A 22,110-nucleotide genomic window follows, 5' to 3' on the forward strand; every position below is an offset into this window, starting at 1 on the left:
CATTTCAAGCGTTGACCAGTTTGTCTTCATGAAAGCGAAAACGTGTCCCCTGTCGAAATCGTTGTATCTCTTAATATGCAAAGCAGAACGCAACGGCGCCGGCAAGCATTTTGTTAAACACGCAGCCAGCGCGTTCACAGCTCTACACCCAGCACCAGGGCTGGCGCCACGGATTTTGAGTTGAGGGGGGGGGGAGGGGGGAGGGCAAGAAGAAGGGGCATTTTCAGTGGCCTCCAGAACAAAATAGGATCCCTCCAACGGGGCCCTCCTGGGCAGTGTCGTGTTTAAGGGCACCGGGGGCGTGTGCCACGAAACACATCGTTATATGTATCACATCCATGTTGATAAATGCCGACAGTTCAAAAAAAAAGAAATGGCGCAGTATGATTATCAAGCATAGGTTTGAATATCATAGAACAGGGATTCCTGTTTAAGAAAATGGCCTTCTGGTGCAAGGAAGAGCATCCTAATCCAGAACTTGAGGCTTCCGATGTACGAAAAGGCCTCAGAATCCCGCTATGGGGCCTCGTTATCCCAGAATAGGACATCCTGATCCAGAATCGCGGAAATATGATGATGAATGAAAGGGGCCTCCTGTTCCAGAAATGGGACCTGCTGAATATGATGGTGCCTCCTAACTCAGAGTAGGGCCTTCAAGTTGGTAACGGGGGCCTCCCCAGCCAGCGAAGGAGCATCCTTAACGCAACATTGGGCCTACTGATCTGCTGAATAGGCTGCCTTATTCAAAATGATGGTCTTATGGTCCAGAAAATGTGTTTCTTGCAGTGGAAAAGGACTTTCTGAACGCTGTTTATTCATCTCCAGCTCAGCTATGGGTCTCCGTGGTATAAATTTTGATGATCTACAGATAGCTGCCATGCCTATAGTTCTGGAAAAGAAGACTCGCACAACAATTTTGAAGGCGCAAAAACATCTCTTGCCCCCTTTTGCCGATAAAGAGTGGGGGGGGGGGGGGGGGCACCTGCCCGCTCTGCCCCTCCCTTTTCTGTATCGCCCCTGCACAGTATAGCTACATTCCAACGTCACCACGTGACGAAAAGTAAGAAAAAGCACGTGTTTGCTTTTTTTGGTTTAACTGACATCATCACTTAGCTGTGAAGTATTAGCAGTTTACATCATGGATCAATGCACCGAACAGTTTAAAAAAGTGTTTAAATGTCTGTGAATTTTTAGTATATACTAAACACTCTGTCAAAGAAACTTATGTCTTAATGCGGTTCCATTGACATGCCGCAGGTAAGCCACATGCATCAAAGAATAAACTAGCTATTGGGACCGTTTAGAAACATTTCTTCCGACTATGGCTTTAGTTCACCCAAATTTTAGGAGAACGCTTGGCCTGGTGATCAGCGAGATGTATCGGTCGGGGGCGTTGGATACCGGCTGTCTCATTATTTCTATGTTAGTGCTGCATGGAGCAAGACGGGTTTTGAGGATTATTTCATTTCAGGACTATTAATCTTGTGGCATGTTAAGGTGTGAAAACCCTGTTAGCTCTGAGGGTATTAAGCAAGCTCTGCAACTACTGTAAGTAAGGTCTGTAATTACCGCACACCTTTGAACACGGATGCTACAACCACGTCGGAGTTTGTTTCGTCGCGTCTGCGTGAGCGATGTCACCGAATGTTTTTAATGAGCTTTGAAAAGTTACGGGAGGAAGAGATCTGACGTTATACATAACGATTAGAACATGATTTTGCTGATAGTCCGCTAAACGCAATTTTATTACAGAATTTTACGCAGTTTTGAAAAAAAAGTTTGTTTTTGCAGCAAATGTTTGAATATCTGCGTAACGTTTCTTAGCCGAAAATCGCGATGAAAGGTGCGTGGTAATGGCATAACAATGAAAAGCTTTTTTAAAACATTTTGGAAGGCTGTGCAGTGCAATACTTTGTGAAACGGCTATTAATGATGATGTCTGCGCAAGCAGACATCCTCATATACTCAGGCCTGCAGCGCTCCAGACATCCTGTGGATGCGACCTCTTACACAAACACACGCACACACACACACACACACGCACACAACTCAATGAAATGCAGACGTTTCGGCACACCTCTGAGTTTTCAACAGCGTACACAGATCCCGGCCGTGGCTCTCCGTAATTTGCAGCACATTGTACGGTGATCCTTCGGTACGTGCGAGGACATTCTGCTTCAAGCAAAAAACAGTACCTGATTCACTTTAGGCGGGGCACCTGAGCGAACAACCAACACAGCAAACTCACGAAGCGTCTACCGCGAGTAAAAGTTTCACCGGCGACATGGAGTCTCGCACTGCTGTCAAACGTTGATATATTTTTTCAAGAAATTTAAATAGATATCTTAATAAATAAAACTAGTCTTTATATAAAAACGGAGTTAAACAACGTTGGATGGCGAAGTTTAATTGGAGGAACGGCTGCGATAAAGTAAACGACAAATTATGTGTTCGACAGCGGCTACATCACGCGGAAAGCATTCCTATTCTGCTCAAAATGTCTCTGTATCCTTGACATTTAAGGGGCCAGAGATTTTTCATGTAGCGCGTGAGCCTAGTGAAAAGTATAGGGATAACAGCAGCAAAACTTGCTGCCCTCATGTCATTTCCGACTCATTTGATGCTTACCACTGTATTAGTAGCCTCTTCCATGGGAGAAATGTAAAAGGCCCACAATTTAAGAGGAAACCAACACCTTTACATAAAGCAAGATGTTGAGCCCGGGTAGTGTAAAATAAAAATTATGTCGTCCTCAAATCGTTTTTTCAGTGTATTGTATCACAGTGGTGACATTAGGTAGGTGACATCCGGTCTTCCATTAGGGCGGTGTCAGAACAAAGTTCTGCGAAATATTCCAGCGTCATGATCCTGACCGTGGTAAAAAAAACATATGAATGTGCATGCATGTTAAAGATTTCTGTCTCTAACTAAACATAACGTTTTTTTTGCCATCACGCCTTTAAAGAAAACTGAGCATGAAAGAGCACCTGCGGGTTGAGTCCAGTGACGTCATATCTGCACGTTCCAGGCTCCGGCCATAGCTGGGTACATAGCATTGCTGCTGGGCACGGCTGAGCGCCGGGGGCGGAGCGTAGTCGGCCGGCCATCGGCGGGCAATGCATCAGCGTCGCCCGGCGACGACCGCTCCGTGTCCAGCCGTCGGCGCCCGCCGTCGGTGCCGCTGGCCAGACAATCCTTCTCTCATCTACGTGCTCCCCACTGGGGGGCGCGGAGCTCCCGGCTATCCATCAGGCAGGGACCGGCCGGCCGGGGGCAGGGCCAAGCCGTGGGCAGCCGGCGCGCCGCTGAGGTCAGGGGAGAGCCGAGCGGGGCGGACGCGCGGAGAGGCGCGGCCGCCGTACTCACCGGCCAGCTGGCGGCCGCAGTTGCAGGGCAGGCAGGGACTGGGAGTTGCTACTACCTGCGCTTCGTGCCGTCATAATTAGCTTCGTTTCACTAGGTCATCTTGCAGTTTTCATACCAAGAGGGTAGGTCAGTGTGCATAATTTCCTAAAACTCCTTCAAAACTTGGACCTAAGTTCTTGGAAAATGTAAATAGACGGCATTATACGGAGAGATTATCATACCAAGGGGGTAGGATAGTGTGCATAATTCCCTTAAACATTTACAAACTTAGGGCTTGAGCGCTTGGAAAACGTGGATAGAGGGTCTGAAACATCGTCTGGAATATCGTCTGGAACGACTGATTTGGATTGGGTAGCGGGTAGCTAAGGTATACTCCCTTGGGCAATGGGAGGGCTGGATCAAGGTGAAGGGAATCTTACCCGTAGAGTTCTCCAGTACAGGGCCACTCCTGGTAGCCGCTGCATAAGGCGGGGCTGAGATATTATGATCAGGAAAGGTGCCTGGGATTAAGTACATAAGGAAAAGGTTGCAAGCCGACCAGGTCACAGCAGAAAGTATTTTCATGGGCGTATTGGCTGATTGATTTACGACATTGTCGCTATGGTCGCATCTTGGTTCTAAGCTCTCCGTAGTTACTAACGGCAAATACAAATGATTTTGAACACCCGGTTGTTTTTGGCATATCGAATGTCGGTCATTGCCATCCATTGCTAATATTCAAAGCAAAGAGAGATAAAGGTTTTCCGTTTGAAATTGATACATTGGCCGCTCTCCCAATGGGTTAATGCCCTAAAATGTTTTTTTTTAGATTCTGTTTTAATGTTTCCATCAAGCTTAAGGATGCACCAGCACTCTGACAAGGAAATCATTGTTTTTGAAATTAGTCCTACTTTCATTGACATTCCAGAGCCAAGCCATGTGTATGTAACTAAGAATGCGTTCTTTTATGAACCGAGGCATTTTAGATGCATTTTTCTTCAGTCAATTCCTGAAGTTCAAGCGACTTGTGGGGGGTACAAAGCCTGAAAATCGGTCGTGTGGATCTTTCAAGGGCGTTGGATGCTGGCTGCACAATTAGTGTTCACACCTGTGCTGTGTGTAAGAAGACTGGCTTTAAGTATCATTCGGAGCATTACCTTTAACGATCATTCATCGAAGATGATGTTTAGTTATGTAAGCTGCGAAGTTCTGCATCCCTGTGAACAAGAACACAGCCCGGGTATTGGGGTTTGTTTTGCCGCCTCTGTGTCAGACATGTTACCGAACGTTTTTTTTTTTGTTTTTTTTGGGGGGGGCTTCGAAATCTTTTAATGAGAAGGGATTTGGCATAATACCCAACCATAAAAACACGATCTTGCTTACTGACAGCTACTCGAGATTTTCAAGCATACATTTTTACCAAAATGTTTTTAGAAGTCTGCAAAATGCTTTTAGCAGAACATCGCCGATAAAAGTTGCGCAGTTGGAACAAATGTAAACTTTTCAAAACGATTTAAGAGGTTCCGCACCGTAATCATTCGTGGAAACGGATTTTGTTAAACCAAGCTTCGTAGAACGCACTGCATCCCTTGAGTATAGGCAGGGTTGAAAACGTGCCTTTACCGTCACCGACGAAAGCTGGAACAGCGCCATTGCCACCTGAGCCAGATCTATCAGACACCGCTGCAATGTAACTCTAAAAGCGATAAATCGCACACAACAAAATAAATGAAGTGCAATGCGTCCTAAAGATAGCAAATATCTTCGTTTCGAAAGCTTCATTTGCACCAAAGTATCATTTCCTCGCCACGCCAAAAAATTTCGGTAGTTACAACGCGGGTTTTAGTGCACGAATAACAATAACCGGCGCAGCGGGTTTCAGGCGGGTGAGCAAGTCGGTTTAGTTCAAACCTAGGATGACACATGTACGGAGAAAGGCGAGAACATTTTTAGCCAACAGCAGTACCACAACCATAACTGCAGTATCTCACGACATACTGAGGCAATACCAGTGTTGGAGAAAGAGCTTTTGCGGGGTTGAATCCATCAATAAAAATCACTCTTCACCGCTTTGCTATCAGTTATACACTCCCTTATATATGATAAAAGTAATCTTTTTATATGTGATATGGCAAATCGTGTTACCTTAAGTTGAGCATTGTTATGTTATTTCACATCACAGCCACACGTCTATAACCGCATCACTTAAAAGGATATCTCGTAGTTTTCCAGAATGCCTAAAATTCAACATTATAGCATTTACCAGTCGTGCCGAGGAAGTATTTTCTCCCTAATCAAAAGCCATCGACCCGGAATTCAAGGCTGAATAATAAGCTATTTTATGGCCTGGGTTACGCGCATGGCGGGTCAATATCGATGTAATAAGCCGTGCTTAACGACATTGGTTGATTTTTTTCGGATTTCAAGCACTGCCACAAGTCATTTTATGACGATCTGTTTTAGTGTTTAACACAATGCTTATTTCAGCACGGCTCAGTTAACAACATTGTGAATTTCTCAGTGATACTTGGGCAGCGTGCAAAATGCATATATCTGCCCATTACATTTTTACGCTGACCTGTTATGGATGTATTCACGTACAGTAAATCATGTGCCCCAGCTATAGACTAAAACCTAATGACTGCATATCACGATTTCAAAAAAAGAGCAGTGCCTGGAATGCTTGTTGCATTAACCCGCACTGCGCCGTTTTAATGTCTTGCATCTGAACGGAGCGTGCGGCGCCAGTGCGTCACTGCCACTGCGGCGAGCCGATCACTGGGGCTGTCGGCTGTCCGGCGCAGGAAAGACCGCGTGTCTGGCACAGGAGAGGTCGTCCGGCACTGGAGTAGATGCACCTTCGGCTCTGGGACTGTCGCGTGTCTGGCACAAGAGAGACTGCATGTCTGGCACAGGAGAGGCTGCATGTTTGACACAGAACAGACAGCATTTCTGGCGCAGGAGAGGCTGAATGTCCGGCACACAGGACAGGCCGCATGTCCGGTGTAGAGAGACCGGAGTCCAGCACTGGTGTGGGTGCGCGACCAGCACTAGGGTAAGCGCGCGTCCTGGACTGGAGCGGCTGTGTTCCCGGGCCCACCACTGAAGGAGCCAAAAGACGATGCATGGCTGGAAAGCTCTGGCACCTGGCTGTGGAGCGTGTAACCCTCGCGCTGATTCGCCGGTTTTCATAGCGAGAGCTGATGGGGGGGGGGGGGGGCGGAGATGAAATGATGCGATGCCCCTGGAATTTCCAAACTAAGATTGTTAGTGCGTCGCTGAAAAAAATTCAGTGGGTGGGCCTCAGCATCCTGCGATTGCTAACACGTTGCATGTTACTAGGCCGATAGCTGACGCTATTAAGCCATGTCAAGAGTCAAACTTTCCTGAAAATCCAACTTTTACCTTCGCGTACATTAGTACAAAAGATCATTCTCCGTAACGACGCGACACTTAAACAGACGTATTTCTACACATATTCATGATAGAGGGGTCTGTTGAAGGGAGCGTTCTACATTTTCAGGCTTTTGAACGGAAATAGTTATCTTGAGCATCATTTGGTGCAGTTCACAATTCTGCTTTTCTTAACACCCAAAGCCTTCCAGCTTCTAAGCTATATGTCCGCGAAGATGAACAAACTTTTCAAGGCCGCCCAGTCACCCATTACACCATAGCGACCCCATTCAAATCCCGCCATTCCACTCAAAGCGGTACATACCAGGTGGTACCGTCCCAACTTCGCGCTTCCCGGCGAAGATCCCCATTATACGCCACCGAGGTACACGTTTAATGCTGCGACGGCCGCACACTTGGTAACGGACATGCGCGACCACATGTATGACAGCACGTTTGGGAGGTGGAACGATTAGCAAGATGAGGAAAATACGAATGAATGAGTGGATTTAACAGTTGTGTCTAATTTGGAAGGTAATTCAAGAGCCCAAGCGGTAATATAGGACCCAGAAAGCAAGCTATTCGAGGATGATCCGTCGCGTTTCGCGCCAAAGAAGCACTCGGCGTAAGGAATCATTTATGACTTTGGAAGCACCAGATGGACTCAGAACTGCACCCCTGGCTTACCATTTTATTTTGTGCATCGCAACTGCCACCCTCCGGGAAGCCAGCCATAATAACCAACGAATCCATCAAACTTCTGGGCCCCAGTTGACATTTAGATTGACCCCGGTCAGATAGTTCACCCGACAGTTCAAAATGGTCACATCTATGCAACCTAGGACGGTGCACCGAAGTGACGGCGGGCGTACCTCCCACCTTTCTGGCTGAGATATGCTTGAGGAGTGGACGGGTGTAACAGCACAAGAAGGTACCCTAAACCCCTCGGTCGGGGATTCAGACTGGGACCCGGCCGGGCATATTCGTGCGGGCTCATCTAACAGGAACAGCCAAGTCAATGCACACTGGGGCCCAGTCATTCACCATAGCATGGCCCTGAGGCTTTTAGTTTCATGTTGCTAAAGGTACCGCTGCTTTGCTCCGCCTATGCCCAGCAAATACCGGATAGGACTTGGTCGAGCCCAAAACCAAATGCAGCCTAACAGCGCGCCACTGCCTACGTTCATAGGCTTTTGGCTATTCATATTCATTGCAATGTGTCAATTAACAAAGACATTTCCCGTTGACAAAACGCTTTAGATATGCGGCTGCCAACCGTGCAATGTCATCTCATTAACGCAGAAGTGGGATCAGCCTAACTCCAGCGGGTTTATGGTCGGCCAATGCTGGGTAAGTTGCAAATTTGAGTGAATGAGCTGTTGATGGCTGAAGATGCCATCGGGCTGGACGTGCTGCAGGTCTCGAGTTTTTCACATGAGCTGACACACCTGACACAGTGGGCGATCGATTCCCGACGCCAGTTCAGACGGTTAGTTCGGTGCTGGGCATACGATTGCTAGGGACCCGAACAGTGCCTTCCTTTCTCGCCCGCCATATTTGTTAAATGCACAGCGCATGCACCAGATGCGTAGCCAAGCCCACCCTTATCCAAGGTGAACTCGTCCGGCCACACTTTTTATTTTTGACTGAGCTGGCACAAAATGAGGCTAAGTGCCCAAACACCAGCATGTGCAATTTTGAATTAAGCTATCATAGTATCCCCAATTCGTGGAATGTTTAAATGAACCTTGCGGAGCGCTAACTTGTGACTCTAGGCGAAACTTTAAGAACGTCTAGACCTACTGAGCTGACACAAAATGAGGCTAGGTGGAAGCTGAAGACGCGTTGTGTTGTTGGCCCCGCCAGCCCAAAAGGCCCCGTGGCAATTCGGGCCCCGTCACTCTCCCTGTTCAGCAAAGGTTCCCCGGCCGACTCGAGGTCCCTTATCGACACAAGACCACCTGACGGGCACTTTGGACACCAGACAGACAACCTCACTGTTCTAGAGACCCCCACCAATGCAAATCGCAGGCCCAGCCCTGGTCGTGCTTGGGGAATGAACCACCAGGCCTTAGAACGACACGGAGCCGACCGTTCGGTGTTGGTGGCTCCTGGCCGAAATACAGGTTCGCACTATCTCACGGATATCCAATCGATGCAAGAAGCCCTCTGACTGACCTTTGAGGCAACGGCCATACTGGTGGGGGGGGGGGGGGGGTTCTTATTGTGATCTACGGCCAGGCCTTCAGGCCTTCCAGCCCTTCAGCCTTCCAATCGACCTGACCTTAGGTCCCCAGGGCTCTTCGGTCCTTCTTCGGGCTTCCTCAAGCAAAGTCCGCGACGGACTCGAGACTGCTTGCAGACACATGACCTCTTGTCGGGCACTGCGCGCCCATAGCCAACGTGAGGGCCTCCATCATAAGCTCAGAGACCCAGACCAACGCAAGTCGCAAGCCCCGGTCTTGCTCTTGCTTCGGAAATTAGCTTCCTGGGTTCAGACCGCCACGGAGCCAGCTGTGCGCTGTTGGTGGTCTCTGGGTAGCGTAGACGACTGCATTGTCTCAGGAGGTTCTTAATCGGTGCAAGAGGCCCTCTGCCTGATATGTCAGGTCACGGCCCCACGGGCCAGGGTCCTTTGTGTGACTTACAGCCCCTCGAGCACTTACGCCCTCAAATCAGGGTCTTGATCGTCGGCTTAGGCAGGCTCTTGAGCCCGTCTTTGGGCATCATTGAACGCTGTTCTTGGTCGACCAGAGACCCCATGCCAACACAGAAACCTCTGCTAGGCGCTGTGGGCCCTGGCAGCTGCAGGGACCCCGACCAGCGTAAACCACTGGTCCCGGCTTTGTCGTTGCTTTGGAAGTGGGTCTTCAGGCCCATACCAAACCGGAGCCGACTGCACGGCGCTGGTAGTGCCTGACTGACAGGTAAGCCCATATCGAGGCTCTCGAGTCATGAAGTCCCGTAAAGACGCTCTGACTCTGACCAACCCTCTGACTGTCATCGGAGGGCCCGTTCTCACAAATGGTTCCACTGAAAAATTCCGTTCATTCCTTCGTGTCCACAGGCCCTCCAGTCGAGTCATTGATCGTCGGCCTCGGTGGTCTCACCTGACCCCTCGGAAACTAAGAAGGTGGACCCATGCCCCTGCGCCTCTACTTCTTCTGCATGCGCCATTGGTGATACATTTGGTACGATTTATCTGTGGCATGGTGTCCTGCACAGATGAAGGATGATAAATGCAGTTTTCAAACGATAAAAAAGTTTTCACTTTTCAAACGGCAACCGGGAGGCAGGACATCAGTGGTTCTTATCGTAGGTAGCAGATTAAGAGTGCAGGCTCTCTTCCCTCCAACTTCGGGCAACATTACACATTAACTCTCTGGCGACGCATGGAAAGCACCGAGGTGTAAATCTCGCCCCCCCCCCCCCCTCTCTCCATCAGTTTTCTGCCGTTAACCACTTCTTTGTGAGAAGAAGATTTTATGAACAGAGCATTTTATGTGATCATAGTTATCGCATGCATGCACATACAGCCTTACCAGTATACGCTCAAATCTTCAAAGTAAAAATTTCCTGGATACCAAGTTTTCAGGAGAATCATCATCACCACTAACACGTTGTTGATTGGATGTGCTGAGTAAAGCAATATAATATGCCTTGCAGGGTTCACAGATGACATTTACCGCATATCGACAATTTGGCTACCTTCAGCAACAGTTTCTGCTGGATATCACTGTTTGGCTTCTTGAGTGAATCATGACTATGTTAGTGGCAAATTGATATTCACAGCTGTGTGACATGCAGGAGAGTGTTTATTAATTCTAGACTGAAATGAGCCCGTCCGCAAATAAGCTACCCGTTTAATGCTGTCTTTACGATATAATGGCAATACAGACCGTGCTAATTCATGCTTGCCAACCGGCCAGCTCACAAAATATGTGCTGCAGTGGGTAGTATGCAAGGTCTACGCCACCGATACTCAGCCTTTCATGCAAAGTCCGGGTATCCACAAACAACAAGCCTCCTAGATCGACAGTGCTTTCTAAAGCTACAGCCAGAGGCACAGGACACAGACAGCACAGGCACAGCGAGCACAGGTACAGCTCTAGAAGAGCCGCACAGAGCCCTAAAGAAACGGACGATCAACTACGTCTTTCAAGCTAATCAGCTTCTCACGACACGAACATAACCATCGTCAGCCTACAGCCTTGCACTGAACCAAATTCATGACCGTATGGCGAGCATACGAAGCCATATGTCTCAAATGGCACGACGCTTCAAAACACCGCGTAGCAGACTGATGACTTCCGTCGCAAGATACTGAGGTCAGCTACGATTATAACGAATGGTACTTAGGCCCGTTTTTTGGTATTGTATACTGTTTAGTGTGTAAAGTAGCTCTTGGCTATAAAATCTGTGAAAACACTGATCTGAGGGGCATCGGAGAAACATTGCCACGACTGATCTATCAAATCAGCACCAATACAGCACAGTTTGCAGCTTGTTTCTGTCGCCTACTAAAAATGCTATCCTGATTTGAGCTACTGTGTTTCGAGATATTTTGTGGCTCAACTTGCTTATAAAACAAAACGTCGGGGTTTCGACATGTTCTCTACACAAGCACACGGTGAAGCGTTAGCGAATGCAGACTAAGACTAAACTTTGAGTTTCGTCTGACTGAAAACGTCTGTTGTAATTTGTTTCAATTTCCTCAATTTTGGCACCAAAAAAGCCTGAGAGGCCTGAGCCCCCTCCCAAGGCACATATTTTTCGTTTGTTATCCATAGGGGCCGCACAGAAAGCTGGAAGTCGGCGTGATGCGTACCCACCGAGCTTCGGCCATCTCCCTGAAAAAAATCCTGGCTTTGCCCCTGCTTGAGTACTTGATCCGTAGCTGCGTTCCACGCATAGGCTAGAGGCGAAAGGGCCATGGACATTCGTGAAAGACCAGCCCTCGTTGAAAGGTTAGCCCTTTTTGCGTTCTTTGGATTTTGGGATGTCTTAACTGTTCAGCGCATCATAATAAAGCTTGGGGCACGTGAGTTTGGAACTGGTTTACAACTGGCCGGCCATTTTTAAGTCCTTACCATACGAAAACTTGACCCATATTCTCTCGTTTTCAAGGAACTGTGCGGCGAATGTGTACAAAATGACAGCACGTGACACATTCTTGGCTCTGGGCTAACAAGGCCTTCTGATCCAGTGACCCCGGCTGTGCGAGCGCGTAAAGCGGTTATGTCATTTACTACAATAATAATCACGACATTTATGGCCATTTGAGGCCAGGTTTTCGTCGAGTCCAACCTCGCAAATGAATATCATACACAGCACAACCTCAATTTGTCACAATCCACCATGTAGATCTTTAGTGGTCACAGAGTCTCATGGCTCAGTCACCCCATCTGGCAAAAGCTACAGTCATGAAGACATTGTGCTTACCGCCCCTAAGACAGCTAAAAGTTCATTAAGTACAAAAGTGTATCATGCCCTCTGATTCCCTGCGTGTCCTTTCACCAGGAGCTTTCTCTTTACCCTGTGGGGAGCTTGTAAAGTTTGGCTTGCCTTGGCGAATTAGGTGAGGAATTCGTCATAGTGGGCCCTCATGTCGGCAGTAATCCGTTGCAATAGAGCTGAAGACAAGCTACATAAGTGGCAACATTTTAAGCGTTTGGAAATTGGAAGGCTAGAACCTTGCTTTTTGGATTTTTCCTTGCTCGCTCGCAGGAAAACAGAAATATATTTTGGCAGGATCAGTCGCTTTAAGAAGAGGGGCTTCGGAGATAAAAAGGTATCCATTTCAGCAAACAGCTCGGAAGATTTTGCTCTTTAAAAAATCGCAGTGCGTTTCGCGTCAATGTGCCATGCGTCCTGCGCTAACCACGGCTCAGAGCATTTAATGAGACGATGCATCAGTAACGGGAAATGCTGAACCCTTGATTGAATTTGCAGAGAAATGGGCTTCATTGGTACTCAATGTAGCATGTAGCTCCCCATTAATCAACGGGGCTGGACCAGACAACCCGGGAGTTTGTAAGTGATTGACTAATCAAGATTAAGCTGGCTTGGATTTGTCGTTGCTTTACAATTAGATCAACCAGACAACTTCGGGAACGACAAATTAGCAGCCATTAGGCCCGATTTAACACAGATATACCCATTTGCATAAGAAACGGCCAATTTCACCCAGCTTGCGGCAAAAAGGACTACTCTAATCAGGTTCAGTTCGTGTAGGCGAAAACGTCGCCCTTACTACTCGCGCTGCATCCGGTAGGGGGGGGGGGGGGGGGGGGGGGCGGATGGACGGGCGGTGCTCGGAGCAGCCGGGTGCCCGCTGCGCGCTCGCCCTAGCCGCGTATGATCCAGACATCTGCCGCTCCCTGGGCAGCACATTCATTTCCGGCCGAATACCTTCTGGCACGGCTGATCCCATCCATCTGTCTTCTAGACGCTCATTTCGACGCCCCGGGACTCCGTTTGACGTCACAGCCTGCCTCTCCGCGCCCTGATAGGACACTCTATATGAGACAGAATTGTTCGCAAGAGACCCTGTACATCGTCGTCTTGTTCGTGGTGGAAGCTTATCGCTACCTGTACTGCTTGCGCAATTCAGCAGTTGGCGAATATACTGTGGTATGTTACCGATGCATTGCTTTGCTAGTTCCGCGGTCAGTAGACACCGTGAGTTTTGAACAGTCACGTCTTTCTCCACTGAAAGAAAATAACACCACTCTCCTTAGAAACTGTTTTGGCTGTTTTGTCCCAAATTGGTTCGTCGATGACCCAGCGATGCAAAACATCTATCATATTTACCCATTGATGCGACCTCACGACCCAGAAAACCACATTGGTTATCCACAGCCACTGGTGTTGGCTTGAGCCTAAATATTGAGTTATCCTTAACGAGGGCTCGTTTCAGGTCCGATATCGCATTATCCTTCTGAGGGCATCGCCGTGTTTTTGGTCCTGACGTACCACTATCCAACTGGCTGTGTTCAGATGTGATGTACGGAGGTCCGCAGAGAACGCATCGTAGGCCCGACGCGTGACCTCTGTGTCAGGTCATTCACCTCTGACACCTACGTCCCCCGTGCTGCAGGACTCGGCTCAGAAGATGAAGAGCGGCTCGTCTCCGACCTGTTCTTCGGCTACAACAAGCTGATCCGGCCGGTGGAGAACATGACTCGCACCGTCACTGTACAGTTCGGCCTGGCCTTCATTCAGCTCATACACGTGGTACGTGACTGACCCTTGCGATTTTATTGACGCGAATATGATCTCAGTGGTTACGACTGTCAGTAAATGGTGCATCAAGTCATGGTCCAGGCGGAGTTCTCCATTCCCCTCGGATTGTGGGCAACAGGTCCCGTAGGCAGCACAAGTGTCAATAATAAGGTGATAAAATAAATGCCAATGCGTTGTTGTACCCATAGCCATTCATACAACTCATCAAAGGTTGCAATGCAACATTTGATGTTAATGGCACTGCGATGTGCATTTGTGTCAACAGTTGTACTGTAGTTTACGTTAGTAAGTCTCATTGTTCTGTTTCCAGAATGAGAAAAACCAGATCATGAAGTCCAACGTTTGGCTCCGACTGGTAAGTGCTGCCGATTTAATTCTGCATGCGTGTGATATTATCAAGAACATGAGAACCAAGCCATAGCGCTGTCACTCGAAGTATGAAGTTACGTCTTGCGTGGGTTGACATCATCTGTCTGAAAAGTTTTATTGTTCCCCTTGTTGTTTTTCGCTCGCTGTTTTTTCGTTGTTTTAACGCTAGTTAACACCTTCTTGCGGGCATCTTATGTTTATGCAACTCTCGAATGGGTCCTTGAATTTAAAAGCGCCCAGACCATGTCTTATCCTCGCTATAGGTATTCAGTTGGCCATAGTAGCAAACTAATGGCATTAGAACACTTTTCTCTGCAAGCAAATGGCACACAAATAATTGTGATCCTAGACTTTGTGTGTGTTGAGACATGCGAGAGGCTGTAAAGGTCATTGCCACAGCAGCCAAAATATTGATATATCGTCTGAAGTGTATTTTTGTACGTTTATTGGTTGTTTAGCTAGAAGTGATCGTTTCATGGTGGATACATGTGATATGTGCTCCCAGCTATTTGGACTGTTTGGAAAGACAAAGCATGGCTTGCGACAACAATGAAGAACACCTAGCAGAATAGTTGCACACATACCTCTACATACACCGAACACCATGCTAAGTTCAGAATGCACCTCATAGCAATGAAAGCGTGGGGCAGAATAGTATTTGCATACATATTTGTATTTCCTGAGTTGTCCGAGGTACCTTGTAAATGGAGCAGTACGTGAGTAATGCACGAATCTGCGGTTTGTAGTGTCATGCCGTTGAAGCCAGATAACGTCACCGTCGCCCGATAACATGACTCAGGGTAAAGCAACGATTGCATAGTGCGAACGCTCTTTCTGTAACACATCACTCTCATTGTGTTACGCAACCTGTCCTAGATGGCGGCCACCTGTCTCCTGCATGACCGGACACAGTTCAGGATACCAAACGATAGCGAGAGGTCGAGCCTGTGCGACCACTGCACAGTACAGGCACGTGTTCATAGACATCACGCGCGAGGACACGTCTTCCCCTTGATGTATTTTTAGATGCTCAACACGGCTACGCTGAGCTGAGAGTCGGGCGACGGAGTTCGCCGTCGTCGTCTGATCGAGCCACAGTGACGTCATCTGTGGTCAACAATCTGTCTCGCTTGCCTGTCGGCTGAGCGATACAGCATTCACTTTGTTGTATAAATCTGAGTTTGTGGTGTGTTTTTGACGACACATGATATTAAACGACGCAATAAACATAAGCTTGGACATGTGAGTGATAAAGCATTGCGTACGTAGTGTTCACATCAAATGAACACCAATCACACAGCACCGATTGAAATGATTGCTGTGCCTCTGTGATGGCCATGATGCATCCACGCTGCTATTGTCCGGTGTGCCACGAGCAGACACGGGCCTTCTCAAGATGTCCATTCGGGAACGAGCTTCCGGTCCCTGGTTCTGGAACTAGGAAAAATCAGGATCGGTTGGAGATGAAACCAGAGAGCCCTCAAGGACCAATCCAGGACCAATGATTGTGCCGAGGGCAATAGCTATAACAGTGATCCAGTTTTACGCGAGGCCAGTGACTTCCGCAACATTAAAAATCCGGCTTGGAGTATACACAGCGATCCAGCAAGATCCAAGGCTTAGCCTGGACTTACGCCGCGAGATCCAGCAAGAACCAAGATCCAGCCTTGGACATGGTCAGAGATCGAGGAAAATCCAGATTCAGACAGGGAGTAGCAATATCTCACCTGTCAGGAACCGGGGCGTATCTACATAGAGGAATTACATCATGTCCACTGAAAAAGTAAGTAAGTGCCAGAGAGCATATAAAAGATCAGTTTTATTCAGACGGTACGCTTTTCATGATCAATAATTTCAAATGGGAACCCTAGCTGGAAGCGAGAAACCGGGTTCTAGTGCTTGTAAGGGATCGATTGAAGCCAGGAACCATGCACTGCTCTTTATAAAATAGCCGATATGATGCAGGAACCAGAGTCTGATGTTTGCTGAGAAGCCATTTGGGACAAGGAACCCATATCTGGTGTTTAAGAAGAAACCAGCGAGAACCAGAAACCAGGGTGTTGCGTTTGCCATGCGACCATTGAAATCCACTAACCAAGGACTGGCATTTACGAAACACTAGTAGGAACCCGGAACCAGAATCTTGTTTACATGAGGGAAGTGACTGACGTGAACCAAGATTCAGAACCAGCCGTATGTCTGGTCACGAACGCCCGAGTACCAGTTCCGTGCATGAAGGCGCTCATGGCCCTGAGGACGGTGGCAGCGGTATAGTGGTGGTGGTACAGCCGTGGTGTGATGGAAGACACCTGGCCGTTGCAGTGCTCCCGCGACTGGCGGAACCTGCGTCAGCTGATTCATGCATGAATTTCCGCTCACATCTCGTTCCGGCTACTCGCGACATTGCCGTTGCTCGTAACCAGCGTCTGGTTCGCACCGATGACAAGCTGGTTTCGGCGAACGAATCGCTCATAAAAGCCCCGAGTGCGTTTTTGCTGACTGGTCTTTGGTAGCGTCAGACTCCATCGACAGGATCACGTCCCTTTTACAATCGTAAACATGCGCTCGATTTAGCGTCCACCTTTCACATGCATTCCTCTGAGACTTTTATGGAAAGCCGTCTTCACCTATTCCACGCATCCTGGCCGGAGTGGGTCCTTCATTTCTGCACTCCTCTTGGCTATACTTGGATTTACTCCTGATAAAACCGAATTCTTTTTAATTTTTTCTGTATTAAACAAGGTCTATCCTTTTCCCATATTTTGCTGATTGCCTCGCCAACGTCTGCAACATCGTAATATAATGCCCACAACTACTTTCTTTTGGGACTTGGCGGCGTTGTCTGGCGGCATTCCTTGGCGGCGCTGTTTGGAGAGTTCAATAGCGTCTCGAGATCCTTTTTCTGATATGCTTTCCTTATGTTACAGATATCATTCTCCATTTATCATTTTGTTTGATGAGATTCCGAAAGATGTTCATCGCTTCATCATCCAACGGAAACACTCCTGGTCACACTTGAGCAGTTTTTCGCGACGAAAGAACTAGTTCGAGCAGAGGGGAATGGTCTTGTTGGTTTCGCTCCTAAGCGGTTCAATGCTTTTTTGTTTTTGTTTTTTACCCGAGATCTGCGACGGTCTTTACGTCATCCACTGTGAGTCTCCTTACTTGAAAACGGTGCAGAGATGCTGTCGTTGCACCTTTCACAATTTTTGCTCGAATGTATTGACAAGTGTATCAAATTAACTCTAGCTCATTACCTGCGAACTTATCAAAGCCATCATGTCACTGACCTCATGTTCACTTCCGTGGCATTTCGAACTTATCAAAGCCATCATGTCACTGACCTCATGTTCACTTCCGTGACATTTCGATTAACTTAGCTGTCCAGGCTAGAGGTGGATGCTTGAAGAGGCTGAGGGGGCTTTGATCACCGATCTGGAGTTAAACCTTATTTAAACTTATTTGTTCAAAGGTCATAATATGCGTACCTCAAAACGTATAACGAGTCAAAATACAGGCCTACACGCCCTGTAAATTAGGTATCTAGCCGCCTTAATTTTTGAGACCTCTGTGCTAAAAATGACCCCCACCCAAGCCAGCTGTATCCGAGCGCCCGCTCGGGCGCTCGCTTAGTTACGCAACCTGGTACAGCTGCGCGGGCAACGGCAGTAAAATATGAGCCCGCTTTTCAGCATGCGATCAGACGGGCAACAGCGTGTTACCTATTTTACCATTTTAATCACTGTACAATTCTTGGAGGCCCTTTGTGTGCCGTCCAAGCTCCAGCTGCTGAGGCATATTTGGGGAGCAAAGTTTAAAGTGTCGGGTCAAATAACAGTCGCTCCATTCAGCGTGAAGATGTAACGCACATAGCACGCGACTGTCTTCTCATACGTTAATGCTTTGTGTTGGTGATAAATGCATGTCGGCAGTTGCTGCTGAGGTCATAGCGTTGGGCCTCCATGCGCCAGCCATGTTATGGTTAGCGAGAGGGCGCTGCTCGACAGCCTCAAGCGCGTTGTATTTTTATCTCCTGATTACGAAAGGCATAACTTTCCGGCGCACGCCTTGTTCCTCTATTTTCCGTTATTCTCGACTGTTTTTTTTTTTTGGTTGTTGCGGCGTTCCATACAGTCGAGGCAACTCAAGTGTCTCTCAACGCTTGTCAGCTGGAACATTGAGTTTTGGATGTTGTGTTATACTCATTGGTGTGAAATGAGCATGGGCCATCCTCCATTGGTTTGGAAAGGGACGGTTGTGCCGTAATCGAAACAAAAATATATGCAAAATGCACAGAATGTGAAGGCGACGGATGCCCCGATACGCTGTGTTAGCCAATACCGATATACGAAGACTAGATTTTCCACAGCTGTTTTCTTTTCTTGTTTGGACACCGTGACTCCGACCACAATTCGCTTGGCTGACAGGCTTGTGTCGGCTTCTGTCGGATCTGTTTGAATTGTGGTGAACCAAGCTTGAGGCCAGATGGCAGGGTTGTTTACTCTTCTGAAATTCGCGAGAGCTGATATGTGTTGTGAACTGTCCGCACCCACACCACCAGTACCGCAACCACACGCCTATGTTCCTCTACGTACGCACAAACGCACACGCACATACACGCGCATAGTTGTATATACACATACATACACACACACACACACACACACACACACATATATATATATATATATATATATATATATATATATATATATATATATATATATACATGCATATATAACAGAACCGTCTTGAACGCTTCACCTTCGTTTAAAGGGAATGTTTGACGTTTGAAGATATTGAAGGGATTATCAGATATGATGAAACAGGCTCGCGTATAACTATTGGTATACTTCTCAAGTGGAAAATACTGCTCTAGACGGCACAATACTCTGTTGAGTAAAGATACTCCTCACTGGGTCATGGTTTGATTATGTCATCGCACCTTGCACAACATTGATTGAGAGTTAGTTGACGGCCGTTATATCTGGAAATCGCGTTCACGAACGCCAGATATGAACGGCTCGACAATCACATTTGTGCTGGCCTTGATCACCCTATGGCTTATGGAATGACAGGATTTGAATGACGATATTGTGACGTCATGAATGTTAGAGGGACTTTGAATTACTCTACCGGAAAAACCTCCCTCCATTTTCGTCGGCATGTAGCTCAGGCACTAAAGGGGCTTCGGTCTTAACAAGGGCAGGATTGTGAGCAGCACCGGAATATTTCCAAGATGGCCATTTCAGTTCAAAACCCCACATGAAGCTGGAACGCTTCCTTCAAGGCCAGGAAATCAGGAAAGCCTCGTTTTTGTCGCGCAAAGTCACAATTAGAAGACAGAAATCACACAGTACGTGTTCATATATGTTTTGACGCCACGAAACGTGCATGCTGTGGGGCCAAAACACGCGTGATTATGTGCTGTATGATTTTTGTGATTAAGTTGTGCGGCAAAAGCGAGGCCTTTCTGATGACTAAATAAACCTGGAACGTTGAAAGTGGTTATGTTTCTCTTGAATGATCTGACGTGGGTTACCTTATATATATATATATATATATATATATATAATATATATATATATGTGTGTGTGTGTGTGTGTGTGTGTGTGTGTGTGTGTGTGTGTGTGTGTGTGTGTGTGTGTGTGTGTTGTGTGTGTGTGTGTGTGTGTGTGTGTGTGTGTGTGTCGGTTTATCCTAGCACAGATTATTTGGCCTTCTGCCTTCACGCCAAAATAAAATACAAAAAATGTTAAGGGCTGGGAGAATTCGCTCATGAATTGCTTCCACATATTTGGAGGCGTTTTTTTTTGCCGTTGTGTGACTGAAGGATGTTAGCGTTTTCCACCAGCTGTTGTCATGTTAATGACGTGTCATTTTCGTGCCGCGTGTGCTGTAAAGATATAACGGCATATAACAATGGCATATAGACAACATATATACGACGACATATAGACAACAACGAGTCACGCCAATACATGTTCGAAAATAAACCAAGAAAAGGTAAAGAGCCGTCAGAGTTTATTGCCAACTATATTTATATCTGCGCACAAAAAAAACGAAATGCCCTTTCGAGAAATAATCTCTCGGCACGAAAAAGGCAAAAACGATCACAGAGAAGACCTTGCTATTTATTGTCGCAACATAAATTCCCCATCGTGTTTATCAGAAACAGCCCTGACAAACCCAGCCAAGTCAAGTGTACCAATAAGTGTGTCGATTCAAATGCAATCTCGAAGGCTGCAGAGTGTTGTTCGGTCCATGCACTACATCGGTGTAATAACGACACTCTCATAACGTCTGACAGTGCAGTCAGGCGACGGTGCGCCTCTGCAGCACATGCGACACGAACATTACAAGACATTAACACAACAGCTGACGGGCAACACTGGCATCCTTCAGGCATGCAATGACGGAAGATGCCTCCAAATTCGGGAAAGCATATTTATGAACGAAATCTCCCCAGTCCTAAACAGACAAATTATTGCACAGCCTTTGAGATGTTAGATGTTTGGCAGTAGTTCCGTTGGCGTTATTACGGGAATGTGTCTTTGGAGTGAATTGTTCGCAAAATCGATGCATTGCATTCAGAATCAAGCAACCATAGCACTACGAGTCTTCTACGTAGTTAAAGATGTAATAAATGTACAGACGTCTTGCTCTCGTACCCCAAAAAAGCAAAGCGGATCTCCTGTGCCAGTTGAGTTTCTCAAGATGAGGGAGGGTCTTAAAACGGCTGAATACGTATGCGAAGATGATTTGATATTTGCCGCTAATATAAATATAATGAACTCGCCGATGCGACCAGGAGCTTGTGCGTCACAAAGCAACTTTCCAGTGGGAGCAGGGACAAGAGCATGCAACCGGAATACCATTAAGTCTTGCGAGAGGCAGCATGATCTTGCTGCCTTTTCTCAGCCCGGCGGATAGAGATATTTCTCATGACATCTTCCAACTTTTCAAACAATCATGATACCCTGTACTCGAACCTTGCGTGTCAGATGACGAAATGCCCAATGACGTAGACAGATTTCTGCCAGACAGTGCTGAGCATGTCCGTGGCAACGGAAATATTCTCACGGACGGTTCTGGTGCGCACCATGATGGTGTCTACAAGATACTCGAAAACAGATTCTCTCTCTCTCTCTCTCTCTCTCTCTCTCTCTCTCTCTCTCTCTCTCTCTCTCTCTCTCTCTCTCTCTCTCTCTCTCTCTCTCTCTCTCTCTCTCTCTCTCTCTCTCTCTCTCTCTCTCTCTCTCTCTCTCTCTCTCTCTCTCTCTTCCTCTCTCTCTCTCTCTCTCTCTCTCTCTCTCCTCTCTCTCTCTACTCTCTCTCTCTCTCTCTCTCTCTCTCTCTCTCTCTCCTCTCTCTCTCTCTCTCTCTCTCTCTCTCTCTCTCTCTCTCTCTCTCTCTCTCTCTCTCTCTCTCTCTCTCTCTCTCCTCTCTCTCTCTCTCTCTCTCTCTCTCTCTCTCTCTCTCTCTCTCTCTCTCTCTCTCTCTCTCTCTCTCTCTCTCTCTCTCTCTCTCTCTCTCTCTCTCCTCTCTCTCTCTCTCTCTCTCTCTCTCTCTCTCTCTCTCTCTCTCTCTCTCTCTCTCTCTCTCTCTCTCTCTCTCTCTCTCTCTCTCTCTCTCTCTCTCTCTCTCTCTCTCTCTCTCTCTCTCTCTCTCTCTCTCTCTCTCTCTCTCTTTCCTTCCTCCCCATCGCCGGCTCACGAGCAAGCCTGTAGACTGCTGTCCCTCCGCAGTATCCCAGCA

The 22,110-nt window shown here is 47.4% G+C and overlaps 1 pseudogene; it reads left to right on the forward strand.

The window, feature by feature from the left end:
• LOC119100724 (acetylcholine receptor subunit beta-like 1) overlaps positions 1 to 22,110 on the forward strand; it is a 48,983-nt pseudogene that overhangs the window by 4,183 nt on the left and 22,690 nt on the right.

Source organism: Pollicipes pollicipes, unplaced genomic scaffold, assembly GCF_011947565.3.
Source record: "Pollicipes pollicipes isolate AB1234 unplaced genomic scaffold, Ppol_2.1 Scaffold_4881;HRSCAF=5763_pilon_pilon_pilon, whole genome shotgun sequence".
Lineage (NCBI taxonomy): Eukaryota > Metazoa > Arthropoda > Thecostraca > Pollicipedomorpha > Pollicipedidae > Pollicipes > Pollicipes pollicipes.